Genomic DNA, 27,403 nt, shown 5'->3' with positions numbered 1-27,403 from the left:
TCAAAGTGGTTTTATATGTGCAGTAATACCAGACGAGCAAAGGGACTGGTAAGCCTCCAGCAAAAGGAGAGGTGAAGAGCAGCTGTGCAATGGCCCCTTCATCTATACTGCAGTCAGAAGTGGACACTGCACTAACCACAGCCTAATCCCAGACATCATAAACATCTCAAGGGGAAGAAACTCCTTCTTTGAGGGCTGACAGCCTTCCTGCAGGTAGAGCTGCTGCTGTGCCTGCCTGCTTTTTCCTGATAAGAAGAATTCTTTTGAATGTGCACTAGCCCATGGAGTTGCTTCATGGAAGCATGAGGGACCAACAGGGACCTGACATGGCTTCAAATTCAATTATCACTTCAACAACATTTTACTTGAAAATCCATGATCTCAGTATTTTTCCAGTCCCCAAAAGAATTAAGACTCTGCAAGTGCTATGCACAGTGCATAGAATCAGTGCAAAGCAGAGGAGAGTCACAGAAGAATTCTTCCTTGTCGTGCCTCTTGCACTGATTTCCAGACAATCATCTGATTTGTGCTTTTTAAATTTTATGCTGAAGTCTTGCTATGGCTTCTAAGTGATTTTACATTCTGTGAACCCTTCCCCTGAATTCAGTGGAAGGAGAGCTGTATCTCCAGAAAACTGAATCAAGGGCTTTAGTGAAATAATGCAAGGAAGCATACTCCCTACTCCACCTAATTACACTTCATTCTTAAGCTACAGTGGTCCACAGCCATTCTCAGTGACAAACCATGGCAACATCACAGAATCCTGGTGGGACAATTTCAGATATTTGAGACAGCTTACCAAGAAAATAAAAAAGACCCAAAACCCACTACAGCAGATAAAACAGTATCTAGTTTATTACATATAGAAAGAGATTTCCAGAATTTACAAACACCCACATTTTTATTCCAGGGAAAGAGTCAATTTAAAAAGTTCACCCTTTCTTGTTTCCATTTTGCTTTGTGGTTTCCTGTTGGTTGGGGGTTTTCTGTTTGTTTGTTTTTCTTCTTTACAATATATACAATGGAAGACTTTGATTTCTTTTTTCTGATTTTTTTGTCAGTTACTGTGCAATTGATGAATTCAAGTTGACACTTGTAAATACCCATGTACAGTAATGTTTGTCTTCATTGCAGTTAATACAGACTATTATTTTACAAGGAGTACAAAATTATTTTTCTTTTGGAAAGAATTCAGCTCAACATCAGGGTTATCTTACAACTGATAGTATCAGTAAATATGACTGTACAATCAAGGCCCATGGACCAATGACTCGTATTATATTATTTTCTGAATTACAATCTTAAAACAAGAATAGTACCCTACTCTATTCTTAGAAGCCTTGTTTTAAGCAGGTTCCCCACTCTGTTTACAACAGAATATAGTATACCTCAGTTCCACATCAAAAAAGATGTGCTGTAGGAAAAGTTACATTTTAATTAAAAAAGTACATGTAGAAATCAAAACCTATGTTAAATATTTAATACTCTTCAACCAACATTATGTCTTGTATGTAATAATTTACAATGATGATTTGTCATACAGGTTTTCAGCAGCAAATGAAGTTGTGTAAATGTGCTAGTAAAATACCCATTCTCACCATGATGTAGTGGTGGGCACATCAGTTCATGTGGCCAGCTAAGTCCTTATGGTAGAGGATGAAGTAAGAGAGACTTGTTGTCCAGGTGTCACAGTGCTTCTGCTTGGCACAACACAGGATGTGCAGCTCAGTCAACAACTCCTGAGGTTTGTGTAAAGTAAACAAACTGAACTGGATGCATCGTACCCATTTACAGAGGAAGAGGAAGAGGAGGTGAGGTCCTAGTTGTGATAGCATGAAACATTTATAGTCTTGATACCCATGAGTTTAAAAGAAGGATTTGTTGAGGTTGTGTAGGTCATCATTCTGAAATTGAAAGAGAAAAAAAATTAGCATCACGAGCACTTTAAAACTTTTCTGCAATTATTTCCCTGCCACTCTTTTTTTTTTTTTCTTCTCTTTAAAAGAGTTATCATTCAAACTGAAAGTGTTAGCACCTTGAAAAATTATGGCATACACAGTTGAACTGTACTCAAGCATGTGAATCCCAAAAGCATTTAAAACAGATGTTGGCAATAAAATTCAAAGCAGTCAGAAACACATTTAAAACTTGCAAGAGATTCACCTAAGCAGAAACAATTTAAGTGTCCATACTGATTAACTCTGACAAGCTCCTGTAACAAGAGAAAGGAAAGCCCCAAACACCAACCTGCTGTTGGCATTTTTACCAGCTACAAGAAAGATTCACTGCATGTCAGGCCCTACAAGAGGCCTTCCTGGCCACCTGCAAACACCAGGCTAGCCTGGGAAGGATGACCAAGGAATGGAGCATTCAGGGTGCCGCATTACCACTCCCATTTGAGATACAAGTTATAAAAAAAAATTGTACACAGAAAATCCTGCTAAAGCCAAAAATTATCTACATTCTGTCTCCCTCTGAGAGAGGGCTAGGTGAATACCAAGGTCCTGCAGCCCTGATAATGCACAGCACAGGTTTAGAGGGGAATGAGTGCCAGAAGCTGCCTCTGACCCTGTCCCCCCAGTTCTCCTCATCTGCTGCAGCCCCCCCGACCCACTCCACTGCACAGTGCACCAGTCTGGATCAGCAAGTCCTCTGGACTCTGCATTTCTGCTGGTTCTCCCCAGGCAGGCTGTCAGTCCCAGCCCTGATGAGGAGCAAGGCAGTGCCCAGCAGGATGCACTCGGGGCTGGGTGGCCTCATGTCCTGTTGGCAGCTGCTCCAGCCTCTGTGGGGAACACGGTCCCTGCTGGGGGACACAGAGCTGAGGTCACATGCTGGGGCACCAGGGCTGCCTCCCACTGCTCCTGAGGCCCTGTGGCACTGGCTAGCCACACACTGCCCAGCACCCCTGGGCCTCCCACACCACAGTCCCAGTTCTTCTCTGCACACCACTGACACACAACCCAGACCCACTGGGAACCGAACCATGCAGCACTGAAATGAATATAACTCATCTTTTAACTGGGGTTAGAGGACTACCAGCATTTACATTTCAATAGTTTTGCTAAAATCTGCTGAAGCAAGACTCATATTTTACATAAAAGTGTGTCTATTTCTTTGTTCATTATTAACTGTGTTCCTGAAAAGACAGGTAAACACTGCATTTTCCTCAGTACAAATAAAGGCTTCCCATAGACACGTTGAACTGAAAAAACTGAAAAGACCTCCTGTCCTATATTCTTTAATTGCACAAGAAACAAAATTTACTTTGTGTGGTCCTTCAAGTGAAAGGAAAGCCTATCCCTGCAAATGATGTGTGGTATGCTGTGAAAACTCCCTGGAGAATTATCTCACAGATCTCTTATTTACTTTCAACTTTCCTCTGCACTCACATTGCGATCTACTGGAATGTTCCTACCCAAATATCTATACACAGCTTCACATAGCTGTCAGCTTTTAACTACATTTGACCTAAAATTAGCCAGTAATGCCATACTTTATTAATAAAGACAAGCAACAAAAGAGAAATGGCTTGTTTAAATGGAGGGGCAAAGTGTGCGTGATGTGTGTGCTGCATACCCAAGGTGGGTGTTCCACATCCAGCTCCCATCCAGCAGGGCCAGAGGAACTGCTGGGTGTCCCCAGCAAGGACCAAAGGTCCAACCTGACCTGTACCAACAGGGCAAGTGGAAGGACAGCAAGAAACAGCTTTCCTACATGGCCAGACTTGATTCTGCTAAGAGATTTTAAGAACATAAATAATACATGATTTGAAGCATCAGGGCCAAGTTCTATGCCTTTTCACCAGTATTCATCTAAATGAGGTCATCTAAACTCATATACATCATGTATTGAACAAAATGGCCTGTCCCATCCAATTCCTCACCAATTCCATCAATACAGCCAAGAAGTCATCTCAACCACTACTGGAGGGCATTTATTCCTAGATTCTGAAGTCAGAAGAGCAGAGGAAGAAAGAGGGTAACAAGTCTATTGGAAAAACAAAACACTTCCTAGAGGAATTCACTAAGAAAAGAAAACTGAAGAAACCTACAGTTACAAACACTTGTACATTATAGTCCTGCACATGTGTAAAAAGAGTGAAAAATCACAGAAGCCTGAAATATCCAAGAGCTGGAGACAGAATGAAGAGCCAGAATCATGTAGGACATGACCTGGTACAGGCTGAATTTCATACAAACCTCAGCTGCAGGCATGACAGGACATAGGGGCATGGAGCAGTTTCAAGCTTGCACTTACACCTCCAGATCTTCAGCAGCACAACATGCAAATCTGTCACCCTTTCCTAAAGATGTATTCATAGCTTTTGTTTTCTTTTAATTTTGGGAAGGAAAGAAAAAAATCAACTAGGATCTTTGCTAAGGACCATCTGAAGCTATTGATTGCAATTACTGGCTTTCACCTAACTCCTCTGACCAATCTCTTTCAACAAATCATGAATTGAGTAACTGAGAATAACAACCCACACTACTGCTACAGTCCATTGGTGCTTGTTCTGCCTGAATACACAAAGATGTGTAGGAAACAGACAATCTGAGAGCAAAGCTGCTCCTCTGAGGTCACTGGAAATACACATCCTGTAAACCTTGGATCCATTACTTGTGCCTTATGCACAGCCAAAAGCACTATCCTCAGTTTTAGCATACAAATGTTCTCTGCTGGACTTCAAAAGAGTATTTCCTGATTTTTTGACAAAACAATCTGAATCTCCTCTCTCCTCAGTGAGCTATTGCAGTGTGCTTTAAGGTGAAAGAACCTTATTTGGAAATGAAGTAATGGGCTGGATACCTCCAGCCATCAGCATTTCCTTAACAACACACAAAACAGTGCAGAAGACAAGTGTTTTAATAGAGAGTGTGAGGACAGCAGTGGGCTGAGGTAAGGATCATTAAAACTACTGACATCACTGCTGGCAACCAGAGAAAAGGGAAAACCTGTGTTTAATCTATTTCCTATTCACCACAAGTTTCAGCTGGAGTCCCCAATAATGCAGTTTGTGGTTGACTTTATGGAAAAAGTTAGTGATGCAAGAAAAATGTACTGAAACAAACAAGCATCTTTAAAAGTTCCTACAAGGTACCTCTGACAAGTAGTCTCTGCTCAACATCTGTTACAACACACATGCAGATAACACTGAGGCATGTTCCAGCTGGCAAAGCTTCCTTCTCAAATCTCTTAGTCCAGGATGGATACAGCACAGCTAGCTGCAGTTCCTATTACAGCTGAAATCCCATTCTTAAATCCAGTAACTAAAAATAAGGTGATATTTCATTTTATTTCCATTATTGGGAAGCTGGAGAAGAAGAGTACTTAAATTTTGAACTAAGAGCAGAGTGTCTAGACAGTTTAATATATCTTTTCTGAAGTTAAACAAAATTTTCATACATAACATACATGTGTTGCTAAACTACAATTAAAGTGTAATCCTTACTCCTTCCTTACACTCCATTCTCTTTGAAAGTAACCAAGGAGGAAAAAATAAAACTAAGCAAACAAAAGTGAAAACTCAAGCCATCTTCCAGCAAAAGGCTTTCCAGTAGCCAACTTAAACTTCCATTTGCTATTAAGAGCCAATAATGTGTCTTGTCCCTAAAACACCAATAGAAATGCCCTTACAAAGAGTCATTTAATTTTGAAACAGTCCATTAACATGAAGTTGCTGTTGAAGTTCCACCATCATGTCAGCAAATAAAGGCAACTAATTTGTCACTGATTAACACAGCAGGGCAAAACACAACTCCCAAACATCAGAACTGCTCAGCACACTGTGACACCTTCCCAGGATCAGCTGACATCTGTTTAGGAAACAACTCCACAGGTGACAGAACCAGGTCAATGAAAAGATAGTTCTTGACTGAAGAAAATGTCGATTTTTTTTTTTTCTCAGTCTACCAAATGAGGGTATTTTGCAGTTCTGCCATTAACCTTGTTAATCCAAACACATTTTCCAGAACTGTGCCTATCACATCAACACCTCATTTGAAACCACGGGCAAGGACTAGCTGAAGACTCCTTGACACAGTTCGAATTATAAACAAAAGGTTTTAGAAGTGCATTTGCTGTTTACTTTAGGATCACATAGATCACCTTATTCTGTGTGTGGCGGCTTCCCACATAATGAACAAATCCAGTTCATAACAAATAAAAAGCTCATGAACAAAAGGAGAGCCATTGTGAACATCCTCGGGAGGACTCAGGATTCCACCAGCCGAGCTCTCCGTGCAGCCTGCCACGCCCTTTGCCTGGACAGGTATAACGGGGTGTCTTTAGTTTACTTTAGATACAAAGTAAACACCTTAAGAAGTCTTGAAGAACTCTTGTACAGCTCCTCTTGGTGACATCTGCGTGAGTCATCACTAATTATAAGCAAACGGTGCGCACCTACCCACAAAGCGAATGCAGCCCCGTTGCCGCGCTCCCCACACGGATGAGCACAAGCAGTGCCTGTTTACATTTTTCCCGGCATTACTAACGTGCACACAGGCACTGGAAGCATCTCCTTCGGATAAATTAAAAACATCGACCAAAATTTAAGCTAGCTCAAGTAACTCCTTTTCAAAGAGATGCAAATAAGCTGCAGCGCTTCCCCACTCCCAGCGACGAGCCAAGGAATGCAGGCAGGAACAATGGCTGCTCCAGTGCGTTAATTGCAGCCCGGGTCTAACAAAAGCAATTCCAAACAGAACCAAACAAAGTAATTACAACATTGCTATTTAACTTGTCAGGCTGTAATCTACATTTAATAGATAAGCTTTTCTTCCTTGTACCCAAAATGCCTATTTCAGCTTTCCCGTGAACGTCTTAAATGGGGAATTACTGAAGATTGGGGTTGACGAAGTCCTTTCCTATAAGGCAGAATAACTGAATCTGGTGTTGCCACCCGGTTTTGTCTTTTATAGAGGTCATTCACTGCTGGAACAAGGAACCCAAAGACCACTTAGAGATGATACCACCTTTCTGCTATTGGTTCAGACAAAGTTCATGCACAGCCCTGGAAAAAAAACAAAGCCATCCTCACTACAGAAAATTTTCATCTTTTTCCCAGAAAGAGAAGGTGGGAAAAAACAACAACTATGAGACCTTAAAAATAAGATGATGAGCAGAACTACGTTTTTACATTTGTGAACCCATTTCCTGAGATGTAAGAACAGTGGGAAAGCACAAACTAAACCACACACATTCTTTGGATGAGCTTCTGCCCAGGAAAGAATTCGTATGTTTGATTTTAGCTTTACAGCATGTCAACCTGATTTAAACTCATTCAAGAGAAAACTCAACCCATCACTAAGGTCAGCAAGAAAGGCTGCTGCCAGACACAAAGCCAAGGGCTGCCTGCCCCTAGCACCTGCCACAGGAGAGAGTGAAGCTGCTAGAGGTCAGATTTGCCTAGTTCCACCAAAAAGAGGACACCAGCCAGCTCTCTGCACTGGCATAAAACGTACTGGAAAAAGGAAATCACAAAGTTTCTATACAGAAAAAATACTAAAGGGATAATCTGCTCTATTACACAAAATCAGTACTAGTTAGGGCTTTGAACAAGACTAATGACCCAAATACTGAATTTTTTAGTAAATATTTCAATTTTGGAAAAAGAAGTTACCAAATTTTTGGGGTTTTGGGAGACTAAAAGAAACAAAATACAATAAAGTTTAGAACAAAATAGCTTAAATTCAATAGCATGTTTTATAAAGAACCTCTACAACTTTTCTTGTGGCAGCACAGCTAAGCAAGCCATAAAACAAAACAAGTGTCCAGCAGTTGCAAGTAACAAAAATCCAAGATGCAGCCTGTAGGTGTGTTGTTGGTTGGTTTCTATGAAATGAAAAATATGAGCAGAGTCTTTCTCTTTAAAAGGTGTAGTGCTATAAATGGGATTCTCACGTTTGTATCTTCCAACTTTTTAAGGACTTAAGGTCTGGATCTTTCCCTTCCTTTACTAATAGTCTATCTGAGTAATCAGCTAAAGATTGAATCTTGCTTACAACAGAGAGAAAATCCCTTTGTTTCAGGACTGAAAATAATGATGTTACTACGAAGCCAGGGATCTCATGAGATCAATACTCCAAGTTCATCCCAAATCTTCTCATAATGCTCCTCTAATACACTTGGCAGCGCTGTTTGTGTTTGATATCCTTCCGATAAACCCACTGCTGGCCCAAGGTCTTCTCTCCTCCCCAGTCTGCAATAATGAGAGCAATATCAAACCCTAAATGTCCACCACCTCCTTAATAGCTTTAGTCCTCACAGGGCAACAGTGCTTGTGTCTTTAAGATTCATATAGAATTGCAAATTCTACAACTGGGATCATTCATTATTTTGGAATTTGTACTGCTCAGCTCACCAAGTCTGCAGAGTCTAACCCTGAAGAATTTGTGGCATTCACACCTCTCATGATGACCCAATAATCCACACCCAGTTCAAGAAAGCACTGGTGAAGTACACTTTGTATGGCGGTATCCTTCAAGAGAAAACACTGCTCAGTTTCTACCTTTAGTAAACATATAACCAAATATTGACAATATTAATAAGGGAAACCCAGAAACAACATCATTATGCAATTTGTTCTTCAAAGGAGCTTTCTTAGGAGTTTTATTTTTCAAGTTAAATTACTTTAATGGTAGTTTTGAATTCAACAAACTCACCTATGCTGGTAATCATTACAACTGCTCTGACTATAGGGAAGCAGATGACCTGGGTGCCTTTAGATGCACTCACACCCCCTCAGCTTGTCAGCAGTTTAAATATACACAATTAATTTTTATCAAAATTAAGTGCACTGAAGCTGTGCTCATATTATATCAAGTAAATTACATCAGCAGTGGAGCTTAGCAACACAACACCCAGTGTAGCTACCACATAATCAGAATATATTTCAGCTGCTGAATATACTTATCTTTCTGTGAATCTGTATTTCATATGCCTTTCTGGCACTCTGGGCTGGTTCCCCATTCCAGAAGCCAAACCTTCTCTTATGCTTTTCTGACCCAACTTTATAATGCTCATTTTCTGACAGATTTACTTCTCTCTGACAAGATGTCAAAAACCCTAAATAAATAGTCTAAACTGCCTTGAAACTGTTTCCGTGATACTTGCTAAACAGTGAGAGTTACAGCTTAAAGCAAGGACAGAGTCACACCATTCAACTTTTCTAGAGCCATTTTCCTCCCAATGGACAAATAAAGGGGGAAACACAGAACAAAACCAGAAGAAAAATGGCATTTAGGAAGCGATACAGAAGCCCCCCGGGGCGATAACCTGGCCAGCTGACCTTCACTTTGAAATTTTGCCAGTGCAAATTAAGCAGCTTGTCTGCAGCACGTCTGGGCAGCAGCGTGGGAAGGAAGTTCTGCAGTGATTTTGGATGAAACACTTCCTCAATTCAAAACAACAGCACATTAAGTATCAAAAAAGGTTAATAAGGACGTACTGGAAAATACATTGTGAAAAGCATGCCAAGAAAACAAAGCAAGGAAGGGATAAGAACAAATGAAATGTCATGAAGTTGACAAAATTGTACCAAAAAGTTTGGAAAGCCAAGGTAGAAGGAAAGAATCCTTTATTTTGAAACCTTCTGCTACTCCATAGTATAAAAACTACCATAAAGCAGAAACAGCTGGAAACAAATTAGAGGTTATGCTTTAATAAAGAGAAAGGAGAAGGCCTTTGGTATAAAGGAAAAAGTAACAGCCAAGCTTGTTACATCTTGAAGCTGGACTAGAAAACAATAGTTTAACCACAGATTTAGTTTTTCACCGAGATGCCACCATCAGTCTGACATGAAATTAATGACATTAACTGCTTTGACACATTGTTTTCTGCTTTGTAGACCAAGATAAGAAATCCTAGAAAACTACTGACATACAACATCATTTGTTTCTGTATGAATGCATTTTCATGTACATCCACAGACAGTCACAATTTATTTCTAGTAATTTGCACTCATTTGACCTGACCTTTTTACCTTCCCTCTCTGCCATAAATTGCAAAATTCTCTAAGACTCACATGGCATCTTCCTCTTCCCAGCACTTCAAACCTGGTGTTCAGACTCCTTTGACACTTAAGCTGATAACTGAAATTTAAAGCATCAGCCATACTCCAAAGCTGCCAACAGTAAAGTGCTGTGGTTGGGGTATACAACCTACAGCCAGTTGGACAAGTGCACAGCCACGTGCAGAAAGACCTGAAATCTCATTCTGCCCTTGCTCTGATTTGCTCTGTAGTTTTACTCAAGTTACTTTGTCTTAGTCTCAAGGAAAAGATAAAACCCCATCTATTTTCTACATGAAATTTTATAGCGAGGAGGAGGAAGTTGTGAAGTCTCAAACATGCACAGTCACTATAATATCTAGGGCATAATTTTTCTGCCCTAATCTTCCTGTGTCTCAGTGCCTTGCCCATGAGCTGAGAACTGCTACCTGCCAGCAGAGTTCAGACTGTGCCAGGGGCACACAGCAGGGTGGTAATGTCTTGACAGTGCCCACATGGAGACAGACGCAGGGCAGCATCTGGACAAGGTGCTATAAATAAAACACTGGGCAGCCACACACTGCTGAGAATAAAAAGAACTGAAAAAATGCCTCATTCCTGGATCACTCCTACAGACTGAAGAATACATTCCATGTGGGAAATGTACGTTTTGTGCTCCATGGCCTGAAACTACAACAACCCATATGCACAAGGGTGGGAGGCAAAATTATCAATGCTTACAAAAATAAATAACATTTGAGTGTGACTACATACAGCCAAGCATTATTCCACATTAAAACAGATTTATAAAATTAAGTAAACTCTACATGCAATAGAATTTTTAGCTGGAGAAAAAAACCCAAACAAGACAACAAAATTACAACATCAGAAAATAAGCCTTCACTGGTAAAGCAAGAGCTCTACCCTTCTCCTCCTACTGAATTAGCAATCAAAGTACCCCGTACTGCTCTGGGATTAACCTCAATAACAACGCTGAGCACTTTAATAAGCTCTGAGATAGACCAATGAAGAGTTTAGCATGGACAATTTAAACACTGAAAAACTTGTTTGTATATAGATTAGGTTTTCAAAACAACTGTCATCTAATTTATTTCCAGAAACCATAGTAACAAGAAAATAGTAAATACAGGGCACAAAGGAAATACAATCTCATTCAAAACAATAAAGCTATCTCAAGTTTGAAGAGCAGAGGAGGCAGCACCTGGCAGGCACTTGGGGAGGGGGGAGCCTATTTGGATACAGCTGTGAATTAAATCCAAATGATAAAGACCAATTAGACAAATCAAGTATTTCACTGCTGTTTCTTTTGAGTTTCATTCAGCAAAATCTTAAAAGCCTGAATGACTGCCAATATTATATTCTAAAGTTACTAACAGCCTAAATGGACTAACCTTCACTTGTTCAGTTGCCATGATTTCAAATGGGAAACTAATCAACAGTCACATTAGCTATTTAATTGCAACACCAATCTAGCATTGTGAAACTCTGTAATTACACAAGCAAAAATCAAACAAGGTGAAAGTTTTTCTCATCTCAGAATTTTCAGTCAGATATTTTAAACTTTTAAAAAACACATGCCACATGAAATTCTTTCCATATAATGAAAGTTGTTCACAAGAGTATCACTAAGAATCTCACTAGATGATAATAGACACTTATTGTCACACATAAATCTTCCATGAGTTGTCAAATCCAGCATTATGGATAACCCTTTAGAAGCTATTAATATAAGTCAATTGAAAATTAAAAGCATATAGCAGCACAGATTAAAGGCTTAGCATACACACTACAGGATCTGCACACAATATCACATATTATTAAGATGTCTTGGTTAATCAGTGACTGAAAACATCCTCTAGACATTAACCTTGACAAAATATATGAAAATCCAGCCTTAAGCCTTATCATGCTGTATCACTGCGCTTTATAATCTCATAAAATGGAAAGCTCTCTGTTCTCATAACCTACCACACAAACTTGTACCACTGGCCACCCAGTCATCTCAACCAAGAGAAGAATCTGTACCTAACTTAGTCTGCTGATAGTCTCAGTGATTACAAAAGTACCTGATGATACATTGGAAACTCTCCCCAAATTGAAGTGGAGAGCAGGGTGGTCAGCACCCATGCTCAACCCCTGCATCCATTCCCAGCACTGCTGGTCAGATACTCCAGAGAAGCTGCAGAGGGGAAGGGGCCAGTTAATATATGAGAGAAATCTATAGGAAACACAGCTTCATTAGTTCCACTGCTCACAGATCAGCTGTTTGTATAAGCAGTTTTGCTTGGAGCAGTGTTTTGTCAGTATTATTACTGTAATGTTATGCAAAGAATGTATTAAATTCTTAAATATTACATGAGATTTAATGGATTGTGTATTGCATGTGGGAGGTCAAACAAGGGGGGTAATGTTCCATTCAGCCTTATAGATGTAACTTAAAAAACAGAAGCTTGTATTATTCTTCAAGGAGCAAGTGCAGATCAAAGATATGCTTGTGATAGAAGAAGGCAGCCTGAAACATAGAGGGAAATTATAAAATAAAATTTTAAATATAATTTAAAATATAATCAGTGGTTGTGACAAGCAGCAGTGCCATTTTCAAGAAGTTTTACCGCTTAGTCCCTTTTAAAACAATTTCTGCTTTCAGAAGCTATCTATAAATTCTTCCTGTGCTCTCCCCCTTATCCAACAGAATATTGCACTGTTTTTTTAAGTTTTGTATTCATTTGGAAACTCCCTGTACCTCCAGTACTCTGAATGGCCAAGTTATAGTAAAGAGGACATATGAAGAATGTCAGAGTATCCCAATTTCTACTTTCAATCTGTATCTTCATGCCAGACCCAAAAATATTTTAATTTAAAGTCTAGTTCTCTTAAATGAAGGTTTTAAGGAAGATAAAGCTAGTATTTTTGTTATAAAACTTCAATTTTCATGGTCTTTTGGGGTAAAATAGTACACAGTACAGCAACTAAAGAGATCTCAGTCAATGTTAATTTGTACATCTGTTTTCCAGCAGCAGCAGATTTTTCATATTATTAAAGCTTTTCTGAAGATATGTTTCATCATTTCAAATCACTTAAGGAACAAGAGAAAACTCTGCAAATATGTTAGCATACAAAAATATATATTTTGCAGTTTAGAATTTATCCAAAGGTATATAGCCTACACATTGTTCTGCATTTTATACTTACCACATGTACAAATGGTAAGAGTGTAACACCACTGCTTATAAGTGTGTGTATATACAGAAAGGATCTAAGATAGGCTATAGCAGCATGAAAAAGTAGTTCAATTGCATTGCTGGACAAAAAAGCTCTCCAAAACAAACACCCCCCCACCCCAAACCTCCATATTGTCAGACAAAATTTATGATTCCCAGTTCAAATTTTGAGGACTGTTAGAAATAAGAGTTACCATAGAAGGAGAAGGGGAAAACTAGCTACAGTTATTTTCTACAGATAAATACATCCTATATTGGTAATTACTGTTTTTCTATTATATGTTCTCCAGTCTCAATAATTAAATATTCATCTCTCTCCACTTACCAACTCTGCATAAGGTTTAATGCAATGTTTAATTTGAACCAAGAATCATGACAACTAGAAGCCAGGAGTTCTATAGTATCTGTAGGCATTTTGTTCTACAGAGACAATAAGATGAAATACAAACACAGGAACTTTTTCTTTCAAAGTCCTGGTATTTCAGCAAGGAAAAACCGCCTCTCAAACTTTCATTTTTGTCTGTGATTCTCTCCCAGCTTGCAGTCCTGGTTGCTAAGAGAAAAGTGCCACAAGGGTCTGTGGAAGCTCACACAGTGAGAGCCACAGCTTTTTCAAATAATACCTGAAGGTGTAGCAGGTTCTACTGTAAATGCAACTTGGCATTTCTCAGTTACTCAGAGTATTGACATAACAAAGTGTGGCTTTCAGGCAAACACACCCCCTGAAATGGAGCAATTGCTTCCTTCCAAACTTCAAGGTCACTTCAAAACCTGCAAAATACCAGCACTGTCTGAAGCTGTGCTTGGAAGGGATGAGGAAAAGGAATGGTGTTCTCATCTCACTGAAGATGGTTAAATTCTTTCAGCTAAAGCTTTCCAGTGAATATCAGCTGGAGGGAGACTAGTAACAAGCATAGGAAATTTCTGCCTTAAGCACTGAAAGTTGTCAAGAATAGGAGCAAATTAGATGTTCTGCTATTTTACCATGCAAAATATAGACAATACAGACATTCATATGACTTTTTAAGTGAAAAATCTTATTGTAATATACATTTTCAAAAGAATTAGAAACATAGCTAAAATACCCTGAACTTCCTTAAAGGGCAAATGAAACAATTATTTTAAATTTAACTCATCTTAGACCTTCAGATTCATGCATAATCGTAATCACAGATTTTTAATAAAAAGACCCAGGAACCTCTCATCTTTTCTTACTTTTTTATTTGTCAGGTTTCTTCTTCTGGGCTTAGGTATGTATCTACACATGATTCCACACTCTTTATTTTCTCTTCTGTGCACAGATGACTCCTTTACTGCTGCTTGAAGTGTACTGTAAGGCATTCAAGAGAGGACTAAATAACCAAATTTTTCTACATTGTTCTTTCAGTCAGAGCAATCTTACATCAACAAACTGTAATAATACAGTCAGATGTGTAAGATTTCAAAGCTGTGGATTGTAAATGTTGGACTGGCCACTACAGTTACGTGATGTATTTGAGATTCAGAAAATAATAACCCAATTCATTCAACAAAGCCCTGCTTCATTGAAAATTAATGGAAATGTAAGAAAGGAAAACAGGGGTTTGGAAATATCCCACAGCTGCAATTTAGATGTAGAGATTAAACCAGGGAAGTACACAGATGTCTACTGACATTTTGCTTTAAATCACTTAAAGAAGAAGACTTTCTCTTCCACTTAAGGGTTTGCAAATCAGATTCAGTTACAGGAAAACAATGCTATAATCTTCATTTACACCAAATCCTAAATTTAGTAAGCAGAAGTCATTAGTAGTACCAAACAGATTTGAGCATAAAGAGAGGCAGTATTTGAGCTATGGGAAAGGCAGTGCAGAAAGCAGAGGCTTTTCATTCCCACCCTTGGATACCAGCTGCTTCTTTGGACTTCCAGGACTGTCTCAGTGCAAGCATTACCATAAGCCACGATTGCTTTTCTTTCTTTTATTTAGGAAACCAATATGCAACTTTAAACTATGTTTATAAAATTATAAACTATATTCTGTAATATGTAAACAAGTGCCCATTACTTAGAAGCCACAGATGAGCATAATATTAGATTGTAATAGAAAACAGATGCATTTTCCTTTTTCAATTGTTTACACTGCCAAAGCATCCAGTCTTTAAGATATTTTCCATACAAATCAAAACATGTTGTGCCTTAAAGAAGGACAAAACAACAGTAGCTTTAAAACACTACATTCCCTGTGATATTTTGCAAACTGAAGCCCAAGTAGCCAGGATACTCCAAAGGGTGCAGCAACTACAGAGCTTCTGCTGCCAGGTAGCTGGGACAAAAAAGGGACATTTTACTTTACTGCAGACCACCCCTTCCACCACCCTTGACACTGCCATCATTCAGATGTGTTTTCATGTGACCTATCCTACTTTTTGCCTCCCTTTGCCACAAACTGGTTTTATCTCCCCTCCCTTCACACACACAGGTACACACAGACTGCTACACACAAGCATATGCATATATGCACACAGCACATTCAGGCACCCTTAGTTTCTTGATACAGGCAAGCATAAAGCAAAATTTATTTCAGCATTTCCTTCAAATGTCTACAGTATCTGCTATGGTCCAGCTCCAGGTAAAAATTATGTGCAGATTTATCACCTGTTAGAAAATTATGAGCTCAAAACATGACCCAGAAGCTTGCAAAGGTCACATCATTCTCTGTCCTGAAGCTGCCTGCAGGTTCAGCTTTTGAGAGGTAAAACAGGGACACTGGAGTCACTCAACACTTAAGGGACAGCCTTTGGGTGAGCAACAGCATTTCAGTGCTTTGAGCTGGAAGTATTTTAAAGCACTGCTTTTTGCCTTCACCTGCAACAAAGCAGTTCAACTACCTTTGTAACCTGCATTACAGCCACAGCCAAAAGAAGCTAGGCTAGGCAAGGAGCCAAGAGGAGAAACAGCTTACAGAGAGGCTCAGGTGTCTTGTGAGAATATACCTTGACTTTTCAGTGATTTGAACATTTATCAGAAAAAAGCGTACAAGAGGCTCTGATATACACAATACAGAAATCAAACTACGTTAACAAGCAATATTTAGCCTTCCTATTGTTTTAAACCACTCTCTGCACTTGGTGGTGGTTGTTTCTGGGAAAATCAAATAAAATATTAGCACCCATATATGCCCACATAAAATAAAATACAAATTAATCTTGTGTCTACATACCTAAATACCTCCCAAAACTTAGAGGCCCTCCATTTTACAGGCTATAAAAACAACATGAAAAAAGCAGTCATTTACAAATCAGTTTATCACTGGTTCACCAAGAGGGAACTCTTTACTTGACTTGACATAGAAAATAATTTATCTGTTCTTCAGATTAACTTACAGCAGAGGGGCCTCCCCCAGCCCCTCTTCACCTGTGGATTTGGCCCCTTTTCAGCTCAGGAAACTAACTGTATGTCTTGCCCCACAACGTGCAGCTCCTTCTGCAGCTGATGCTTCATTTTGAAACCTATCAGCTGGATGGCAGGAAGGCAAAAGCATAAGAATAGATTGTTTAATTTTGAGTTACATTATCATTTATGGAAAATACTATCATTTTGAAAAGCCATTACTAAGCCCTTTCTATTCACAGTGCAGAGCATCTCCAACAGGCATAGTTTTTTTCTGTCATTTCATACATACCTTTCTTTTGGCAAAAGCAGATCCTCAGGTTCAAGCCCCAGGCTACAAAACCAAGTTGAAGGGGGTGGGTGTGCCTGGCACAGATTCCAGCAGCTGGGAAACAGCCAGACACTCCAACCCTTGCACAGCAGCTGCAGCACAGCCAATTTCCAAACCTTGCTGCACCTCCTGCATGCTTTGCTATGCACTAACAAGTATTTCTACACTCCAACTGAACGAGCATCATGTAAGGGAGTGCAGCTAAGCCAGAGAGCTTTTCCAAAAGAAGAATTACATCAGTACTAGAAATCCATAGCACTGGGGTTTCTAATACAGTGTGACATGATGAAATGCATGTAGGTTCTTTTAAAAGGGAAAAGATGGTGTTCATTCTATTTCATATACAGTGAGACAGATATTCATAGTACCCACATGTGATGAGAACAAGCAAGAGTATAATACATGTCTCTATTATAATCACTATGCTGCACTTTTTCTAGTTACCACAAATATGCAAACATTTGCATGAAGTGCAATAAGAGCTCTGAGTTCCACTAAGAAGAAAAAATGTTCACATCACTATGAAACAAAGCATCAAGTAAGATCCACACCAGGTAAGTACCTGATGCCCAAGTATCTTAACTCTTCTGAGGAGCCCTTCTTCCCAGAATCCTTCTGCATCCATTAACTGTTCCATGATATACCTGCATGTGCCAAAATCCTTGCATAAGTGTGCTTATAACCTGAATGCAACACTTCAGAGAGAATGCTATAATTACTTCAGATTTCAAAGCATATCTAACAGCCTGCTGGCTCTTCTGCATGCCCCTGCACATCAGTTGGGAACCATCAATCTGGATGGATTTACTTTTGTAATTTTGGAATGACTACAACTAACCTTGAGAGAATGCAACTGAACTGCAAATTAATAAAAAACATTTGTTTGGGGGTAAAAAAAGACAGAAAATTCTGACTTGCATAATATTTTGATTCCACACCATTCACAGAATGTTTTGAAGCAATTCAATTTCACTTTTATTTCTTTATCACCCAAGGGTTCTAGCAAGGCACTATGAACAACCATCAGTATAAAACATCACAGCCATACAGATATATTTTAATTTTACTCTAAAAGTCCAAGGCAAGCAACTATGTCATTACACTGCTTTCTTCTATAATAAGAAGGTACAATATATGGGGAGTAGATGACCCCAAGGCAGGCTGTGGCCACAGCACAGGAATCTGTGTGCTCTTCAGCACAGCTGTGTGAGTCCCTCTCAGCAGAGCTCCCAGGAGAGCCACCACCTCCAGGTTTCACTGCTGCCTGGCTGTGTGAAACTAAAGCAAGAGCCAAGCTGAGCACCATCGAGGGTGGGCTGGGGTGTCAAGACAAGTCTGTGGCCAAGTGAGAAGATGCGGAAGAAGCAGCTTCCTACCGTTCTCACAGAAATAAGGAAATAAAGGAAGTAAATTGAAGAGTTATGCCAACAAATCTTACTCTGCAAAGCAGCTTCTGAGATGACAAAAAGACAGACACGTTTTTAAGTAACATGAAATGCAGGCATGCTTCCTGAGCAGTCAGCTATCCTTCTATAAGCAGCCTCAAAGCCAATTATAGCAGACAATTTGAGCTAAATATAAAAACCCAGAAACTTCACAGTTTGAGATAACATCCAAGAAGGTGTTAAAGTTAACTTTGAAACTATGCAACAAGACTTCAGCCTTCTCATAACGAACATGGCAACCACGTCCGTCAGAGCACCCCGTGATTTGTGGGAACAGAGAGGCTGAAGAGATTATGTGGATACTTGGCATATTTCTCCAAGAGTAACAGATGGAATTTTTCTGCTCACAGAGCTTCAGAGATGAGAACTTGACTGTGCAAAATATCAATGGCCATACTTTAGTTTGCAGCTACAGTAATCTCCACATGTGATCAGGCTACAGTCACTCCCAACAGCAGCAGCTAGATTAGTGAGGCTGTCACGGGAATACCACGATATTTGACATTCTGCAACACGGAGAAAACAGGGAACCAGCCTGTACAAGGACCTGTAACTTTCAGAACTTCATCTTTTTATTAAAATAATTCCTCCATTCTCACCTCCAGTGAACAGGTAGGCCATCCCTGCACTAGCCAGAAGTCAGGACCTGGCGTATTTGACAGCATATGTCTTCTCCCTTCTTCAGGAGGCTGCCCCTCCATTTGATACAACCCAACTGCATCTTTTCTGTTCATAGTAACACAGTGCAGCTGTCCCCTCTTTCCAGCTGATTTGGACCTGAGTGTTTTCCACTGCCTCTCCTCCATCTCTAGCTGCTCAGGAAGCTTTCCCCACATGCTGTGATATGGTCAGTTACCTCATCATCAGAGAAGAGTATTTCAGACAGCCTTTGTCAACCTCTCAAAGCTAAATAGCCAAGGAAAGCTGCAAATACAGCTGCCAAGAGAAATACATATATATTAGGAAGTTGGATTGAATTTCAGCTTCTGCTCTACAAGTATAGTTGTGGAAAAAAACAACTTCCATCGAAACAGAGAAACTGAACAAAGCTGTGACACTTCTCTAGGCTGTGCTGCAGCTCTCTTCCTTCAGTAGCCATCAGGCTGTGATGTTATCCCTGCTCATCCATCTGCAGAACAGAACTATGCACACTTTAAGGAGCAAGGCCACTTAAATGAACACTGAGAGCATCAAATTTGCTACTGCTGGTATGCAGCTCACAGCTCACTCAGCCACAGAGGGAACCTCAGCATCTCACAGCTCCTCTTATGCTGCATTTGTTAAATGCTCTCTCAGCAGACTCAGGCACACTTATCAAAAGAGATGTTGATGTTCATCCCTGAGTACTTGTACACAAAATAGGGCATCAGGTGGCCCCTGCACACTTCCCTGTGTTAGAGGTGGCTCCATGTGTCCCTCAGAGTTTGGCCAGCTGGCACCAGTACCCCATCCCTGCATAGACCAAGCTGCAGCAATTTAATATTTTAAGGAGTGGAGGACTACCAATGAATCAGCAAAGGGAGCTTTTTACACGGTGACTTTTGCATGAAACAACCAAACAGGTTTGAGGCAGACATCCTTATCTACCACTTCCTTCACTCTTTACAGCTGATGACTTATAGGAAGCAAAAGTTGTCACCATCTTCCTCCTTCTCCCCTACCATTAGAGCACTAAGATGGTTAGGAAGTGGGAAGATCAATTTCTACAGTGTCCTAGAGTGAATTTATGATGCTTTTATCCCAAATTTTCTGTTCTGTTCATGCTGGATATTAAGTTTTGCACCTTTAAGACTGGTTCCAAGAGCAAAGGGTGGGGGGGGGGAAGAAGAAGTGCACAATTTGTTATCAGAACCTGCACTTGCTCCCCTGTATCCTTCTCACAGACTGTGCTGTCTGCAGCACAGATAGACAGCAGGAGAAAGCTCTCCTTTGCTTCCAGTAGTTTTTTTAGCTAACTGAGGCAGAGAAGTTGTCCAGACCATGGCTTTTATTTTTCTTGGATCTGATTGGCCCTGATCTGGAATGAAAACCCAGAAAAACACCAGGAGCTCACAGATGTGGCCAGTTGGGGCCTGGGCTGTGGCATTTCCAGCACAGGAGAGACTGATGAGAGACTGATAAGAGATTGAGTGAGCCAAGCTACACCCCAACGAAAAGGGCTTTCTGAACTTGCCATCTCTTCAGAACAGCAAGAGGTTCCATTGTTTAATATGATTCATTTTTCCATGTTTGTGAGTACTTTGACTGACATCCAGTCACTCAGGCAGGTACAACCTCAAAAGGGACAAAAAGCAAAGGAGATTTTCTCCATTTGTTTTCCTCTGTTGCACAATGTGGCTGGAACCAAACCAACCAACATCCTAATGCTTCTAAGCTCAGGTCTGAAGTGTCAGTGCTCATCATGCAAACAACCACTCTTTCCATATTTGTCTAGTGCTTTTTTTCCACCCACCAAGAATGCCTTTTATATCACCTCACCAAACTCATTTAATGCAAATTAGAAGATTATTTTGATAACTAACTACAATGTTAACATTTAATATTTTCAGTGTATTGAGTAGAAACACTAGGCACTCTCAAAACTGAAAAAAGGTACAGAGCTGCCTCAAATAGTAAATATTTAAGACTGCTCACACAATAGTAAATATTGACACTTTTGATATATTTCATAACAGTGAGAAAGCATTCTCTTGGTCAAAGAAGAAAAGGGGGGAGATTTTTGGTTGCTTGGTTCTGAGGAAGTTTTACTTTATACACTTCTATTCAGTATTTAAAAAAAATATAAATAAGTCCCCTTCTTTCCATAAACAGAGGTTCCTTCTCTGTATTCTACAAAGTGTATTGCTGAGATTTACAGTCTCTTTCAAGGGAGGACTTATATAGTTTAGGATTAACTTTGAGCTAGGATTACACTTTGAGCTACCAAATTTTACTGCAATTGTGGAAAGACAAAGCAGGGACAAAGAAGAAAGGAGGAAGAAAGCAGCACAAGCTCTCAAAGGGCTCATACTCAGTCCTCTTCCAAGACAACTGTGCCCCAGCAAGGAAAAGTCAGATGTATATATCCACTCCTGCTAGCTCAGCCTTCATAGGGAGGGATTCTACAGCAGCTTGACATTAGGCTATGATAAAGCTCAACAGTGTCCAGATTAGACATAACCTAGCCCTTTCCATTAGGTTTTTCTCCAGGATAAAAATAACTGTAGAACATTACATCAAAAATGGTGCATTTATTTCCCTGTTGTAAGACACTGATGGTAAAAGTAAAACAAAATGTCACCACCTTTGAAAGGAATGCCCTCACTATTTTTCAGCTTTACAGTCTCTCCTGTCTTAACATTATGCAAAAACCTCCAAACTGTCTTCATTAACCTCTTTTATGTTAAGTCTACCCCAATTAAATCTAAAAACATGGATAGCAAGCCTAGGCTCACTGTCTTTCCAGTTACCAATGGTTACCACCCTACAAAGCACTGCTATACTGAAGTTAACTTTGTTAAGGAGGATTAAAAAAATATTACTTGAAAATATTGTAATACTCTATCCTACTCTCTAGCAAAAGAATTACTCACATCCTTCAGATTCAGTAACTTCTAGCTGTGGGTTTTACTCTTGCTCCTGAGCATTGGTAACTGTCAGACAAGGCAGGGGCTGAATAACTTTGAATTCTCTGAGCTCACTGGGACATAACCTAATACCAGGGAGTGTGTCCCACTGATGAAGTAATAAAAAGTGTGTTTGGAGTCTTGTTGCATAAACAACAGTATAGCTGCTCATCACTACAACTGAAAGCTACATCTAAATAAATCTTATCACTGGTATCTGAGCACTATCCCAAACCTCTCCTTGGAATCTGAGAGGAAAATTATGACTGTGACCTGGATGAATCACATTCCCAGATGGACTTCCCAGTACTTTTTCCTGGCTAGAAAGAAGGAAACTTTTTCCAGCTTATTAAGAAGTAATAGCCATATTAGCTTGCAGCACTGATGAATTTAATAATTAGATCCAAGAGTCTCCCTTGGAGGTGCAGCTTACTGAACATACAAAAAAAGAAAAGAGAGGCTTCATGCCTTCCATCTAACCCTGTCATAAACAAGAACAAGAATAAATTCACATTTTAAGTGAATGACAAAAAGATGCCACTAAGCCTGAGAGCTCAGGAATGTAAGAAACACCCAGCTGGGTGAGACTGATGGTTCATCTAGTCCAGAATTCATCTCCAATGAGGCACAAAAGGTGCTATTTCAAGAGAACCAATAGCCCGTGTCCTGTGGTCCACTCCCCTCACCCTCTCCCTGCTGACCATGAACTCTCCTAACCATGTTTTGAACCTGCCTACTCAGCCTGTTTTCAAAACATCCTCTGGCTGCAAGTTGAATAAATTCAGTACCTGCTATATAAACAAACACTTTCTTCTTTCATCTGTCTTAAACTGATTCCCAACCAGTTTCACCAAGTGTCCTGGTGCTGCAGGGTTTCTGTCAACAAGAGCTTGGAGTTCACCTTTCCACCAGCTCATGATTTTGTAAACCTTGAACCCGTGCCCTTCTCAGTGGCCCACCTTCCAAATCAAACCTTTTAAATGATGCAACTCCACACAAGGCAGCAATACCACCCCCCTGGACTGAGGGCTGCCCTCCTCTGTACCTTCCCTAAGCTAAAGGCACTAACTCCATTTTCTTTAGATGTGAGCACAAAAACCAGACCCCGTGCTCAAAATGTGGTGAGCACACCAGAGTTTTAAATACCAAAAAAAGGTATTTTCCTGTCCTCAGTACCTTTTCCTTATGATGCAAGAGGCACACACAGCCCAGGTTTTTCTCAATTTTTTTGGCTGTTGTTACTGCACGTTGCTGACAATAGTCCTGGAAAACTGTCAATGACAACCACCAAGCCTCTTTTCCAAGTTGCAACATCAGTTCTGAGTTCAGCAATGCATGGCCTAGAATAATTTTTTCCTAACTGGAAAAAAAATCTGTTTAAAAACCTATGTTTACCTATGCTGACATTAGTCTACCACATTCTTGCCCACTGAAGTTATGTGATGGTCTTCTGGAATTCCTCTGCACTTAGACAGCATCTAGCTACCCAAAAGTAACAGTACTACTATTTTTCATCAAAACTGGAATTATTCTGTGGCTGGTGCAATGTAACAAATCGAGCTGTTGGTTTGAGTGATGTCTAGGAGCCACAGGGAAGGCAAGTGAGATCAATCAAGACCACCAGAGCTAGTTTTATCATTGTGGGAAAATTACCAGATACAGGAGATTTATTAAACAGGAGAGAAATTGGGTGCAAAACAACAAAACTGAAAAAAATCCCAAACCCACACATCACACCTCCACAGCTGATGACAGCAAACAAAACCTGCAATGGATTGTCCATGGAATTGTAGACTATCCATGGATGGAGCTACTTGAACACTACTGTGGAGGAAATTAGATCTCATAACAGCAACTCTGGTGATACTCTAGCATGACAGACAGACATCAGGCTTCCTAATGTCATTTTGTATCTGTCAGCTATCAGTCCTCACTTTTACCTTACAATGAAAAATGACTGTCAAGAAGAATCTTCAAAACTACTTTTTAAAGAGTTAATGTAAAAATCCAACTAATGTTGGAGGGAAAAAAATCTAATTAAAAAACATACTGAAGACTGAAGAAAAATTCTTCTGCTAAAGCATTCTGGTTTTGGGCAGGCTGAATCACCACAGCACCAACAGAAATTTTGCAAAAACTTAACCAAATTAGAAGGCTACAGCAGCTTATCACACAAGAAAATTAACCAGCAACTGTAAACAAATGCCTTAAGAACTTTTCTGATTAATATAAGATCTTAAGAAAAGAATCATTTTGGCTCTCTGCTGCATCCTGATCACTGTTAAACCACCACAGACATGATCATTTATCATGTGCAGAATTGCCAAGGGCTATCCCCTAAAAGGTACTACAGAAACTTCATGTGGTAAAAGTATTGGATCTGAAGTTTAAAAAACCTGATAATTTCCATTTTTGGATATGATTGGAGTTTCCTCTGTGAAAGAAAAGGGAAAAAAGAAATGCACAATACCTTTATTAAAACTCAACAGTTAATTTAGATTAACTATCAAAGCTTCATTCCCCTTTTTGTCAAAGGAATCAGCGAATTCTGTTCTCTTAAGCATCAAATAATTTCAGATAAAAAAATCCCCAATTTTAAGTATTAGTTTCATTAGATTCTGTTGTCTAGACAGTAACTTTACAACAGAAAGCTAATTCTTTTAGCCATACCTACCAGATCTGGGACTCTGTTGCAGGTTTGTGGACACAGACTGCTTCTGAACAACTATAAATGTCACATTCATTTGACATTTTTCATCTGCAAAGATGCTTACACATTGCAAGTAACGATTAGCATATCATACTTATTGAAAAAGTGCTGTAACTCACTGCCCCCCAAAAAAAGAACCCTAATAACTCCCAGATTTCAGAGTGCGAATTAATTAAATGTATTTGAGATCTAATTGCACTGTCTTCCCCCTTACTGTGTGTCTAGTCAGACTAGTTTCAAATCACAGACCAAACATGAGAATGGAAAGTTTATTTACCCTCAGGTGACTAGGAGTGTTTATGTGTTTTCACTTTCATATGTGCTCTATTCCCTTTGACCAATTATTATTGAGGTTCCCTGGATTGGGACTTTCATCTAATAAGATATCCAGTTGAGGAAGATGAAGCACATGAGGATGACAGGTTAGTGTATCTTACAATGATTATCTGGTATCTTGCATCCTCTTTGAATTGGTCATGCTTGACTACAAGGTAATGGACACAGTACAGAGGAGCAAACTTAAAAAGAGTTTCATTCAAGAATTTTTAGTAAGAACAAACTCCACCATTCTGTCAATCCTTTGGGAGTATCTCTTAGGTAATTGATATTGGTTTTGCTGGTAGATCAATTCCTTTCTGAAATTCTATGCTAATTCTACTCTCTGAACTTCTTCCCCAAGGCAAATATATGCAGCAAACTTCCACTGGAAAACTACCCTATCTCTTCTGCATGGCAGAGCACAGCTGTGGAATAAAAGGGTGTGCTCTCTTTGAAGTCTCATTATTAGCACTTGTATCTGGTAAATATAGCTCTCCCTCCTGCACAGCTCGAGTGATCACTGTGTATTTCAATGCCTCTTGCTTGTCTGTACCGGTTGTCTGGCTGGTGCTCTCTCTCATGTGCCCCAAAGGAGGATCCTCCCAAGCTATCTGGTTTCATCATCCCTGAAATCACAGAAGATTTAAATTTAGATGACTGTGGTGATAAAATTAAAGAATTAGAAGCTGTTTCTCTCCTCTCCAAAGTGCTCCAGTTCCAAGCTGTTTCACAGGGAGTGAACCTGTTGGTCTCACCTCTGCTGCACTGCAGCTCACTCCTGGTACACAGAGCCTTCCTCACAAGCTGCCCAACAACTGTGGGCAGGAAAAAAGACAGATCACCTGTCATTTGTTTTGTAACAAAGTATCACTTGATGCTAAAAAAAAAAAAAATTATCCAATTCTTATTACATGAGATGTGCTTTTTAAGATTGCCATAATTTCTAAAAACCAATCAGCAAGTAGAAACAGCAAGACAGATTACAGAGCAATGAAAGCAATCACACACAAGACTCAATGTTAAAAACAGAGGAAAGGAAGCTGGTGTGCACACCACATTCAATAAGGTTGTAACCATTAAGGTTACAACCTTAATGAGGCAGGCTTGAAAAACATCCTGCTGCGCTTCCGGACAAGTTTTGGCAGAAACAGGTACCAGGATGGAGGAAGGGGAGAAAGCTTAACAACTCCAGGTTTTTGAACAAGGTGAGGGTTATTGATTTGGGGTTTATGGAGACTTTGAATGTCAGCACGTTACACATTCAGCCAGGGCTCAGCCAGTGCTGCAGAGAAGTGCAGGGATAAGGAGTGATAAGGAGAGCTAACCAGTGACAATGATCATGGGCATCGTGTGCACTGTGACAGCTCAAGGCCTGGCTGCTACACAAACACAGGAAAATGACAGTCCCTGCCCCAGCACACCTACAGGGAAGGAAAAAAGAGACCAGCAGATACATCAGAGCACAGGGAAGTGACATCAGAGTGTTTCTCAACATGTGGTGAGACTCATGTACAACTCACCAAAGGCCACAGACAGGCCACTTCTCGTTAATTAATGAACATATGGCTGCAATTGCACAACTATTCAACATCCTTCCAATGCCCACATCTGAGAACTTCCATCCAAAGGGTGAGACTTCTTACCTTTAGCAGTGCAGGACACTCAACATTAGAAGAGAGAGTGTTCAGAGTTATGCTTGGATATTTTCATTCCTGCTGTTCATCTCAAGTTTTAGAAATACATCCTCACTATTATGACACACTGCATTACCATTTGGATGGTGAGAAGATGAGCAGCAGGCTACTGTGCTGTGGCTTCTATCAATTCCTTCATGGTCAGAGGCCTCAGATTACAAGTTTATTGTTTCCAAACTCAGCCCACTGAGCCCACAGCAAAGGTCACCCATCAGGTATTCCATGCATGAATTTTTAGGTTCCTTCTTTTTAAGAAAAAATTTCATTAACTAATTTTGGTCTTTGGGTTCTGCTTTTAATTTGGCATTTCATGAAAAGATCCAGAAAGTTTTTCTTAGAAGTTCATTATTTTCCCTCTCCTTTATCTTGCTAGTCCTAAAATATGAGGGGGGAAAAAAAATCTTTATTTCTCCTTCTTTGGAAGAATGTCTTAAGCTTTAATCATTTAATCATTGTTGCAAAAAAAAAAAAAAAAAAAAAAAAAAGCCTGCATCTGTTCCTAATTTTCAAGTACACAGTAAGATGGCAAAGATTTCAAATCAAAATACTTGCTTTCAGATCTGAGGAATAAAACCTAGAATCTACCTTACGGCACAAAGTGCATCCCCTTCTAGCACCTAACAGCTCAGTAAACTACTGATCTCTGCCCTGCACATCCAAATCAAATAGTGGGTAAGGTAAACTATCAGTTCACCTGCTC

At 39.8% G+C, this 27,403-nt stretch overlaps 1 protein-coding gene across 1 annotated transcript in view; it reads right to left on the bottom strand.

Moving 5' to 3' along the window:
• Positions 1–832: 832 nt before the first annotated feature.
• Positions 833–27,403, bottom strand: part of IRS1 (insulin receptor substrate 1) — a 47,530-nt gene continuing 20,959 nt past the window's right edge. Inside the window, exon 2 of the mRNA XM_050977981.1 lies at positions 833–1,904. The gene's annotated coding sequence lies outside the window, so the exon portion shown is untranslated. The remainder of the gene's footprint in view (positions 1,905–27,403) is intronic.

Source organism: Serinus canaria, chromosome 9, assembly GCF_022539315.1.
Source record: "Serinus canaria isolate serCan28SL12 chromosome 9, serCan2020, whole genome shotgun sequence".
Classification (NCBI taxonomy): Eukaryota; Metazoa; Chordata; class Aves; order Passeriformes; family Fringillidae; genus Serinus; species Serinus canaria.
Note: the sequence above shows the minus strand (reverse complement) of the source record. Positions and strands in the feature narration are given on the sequence as shown.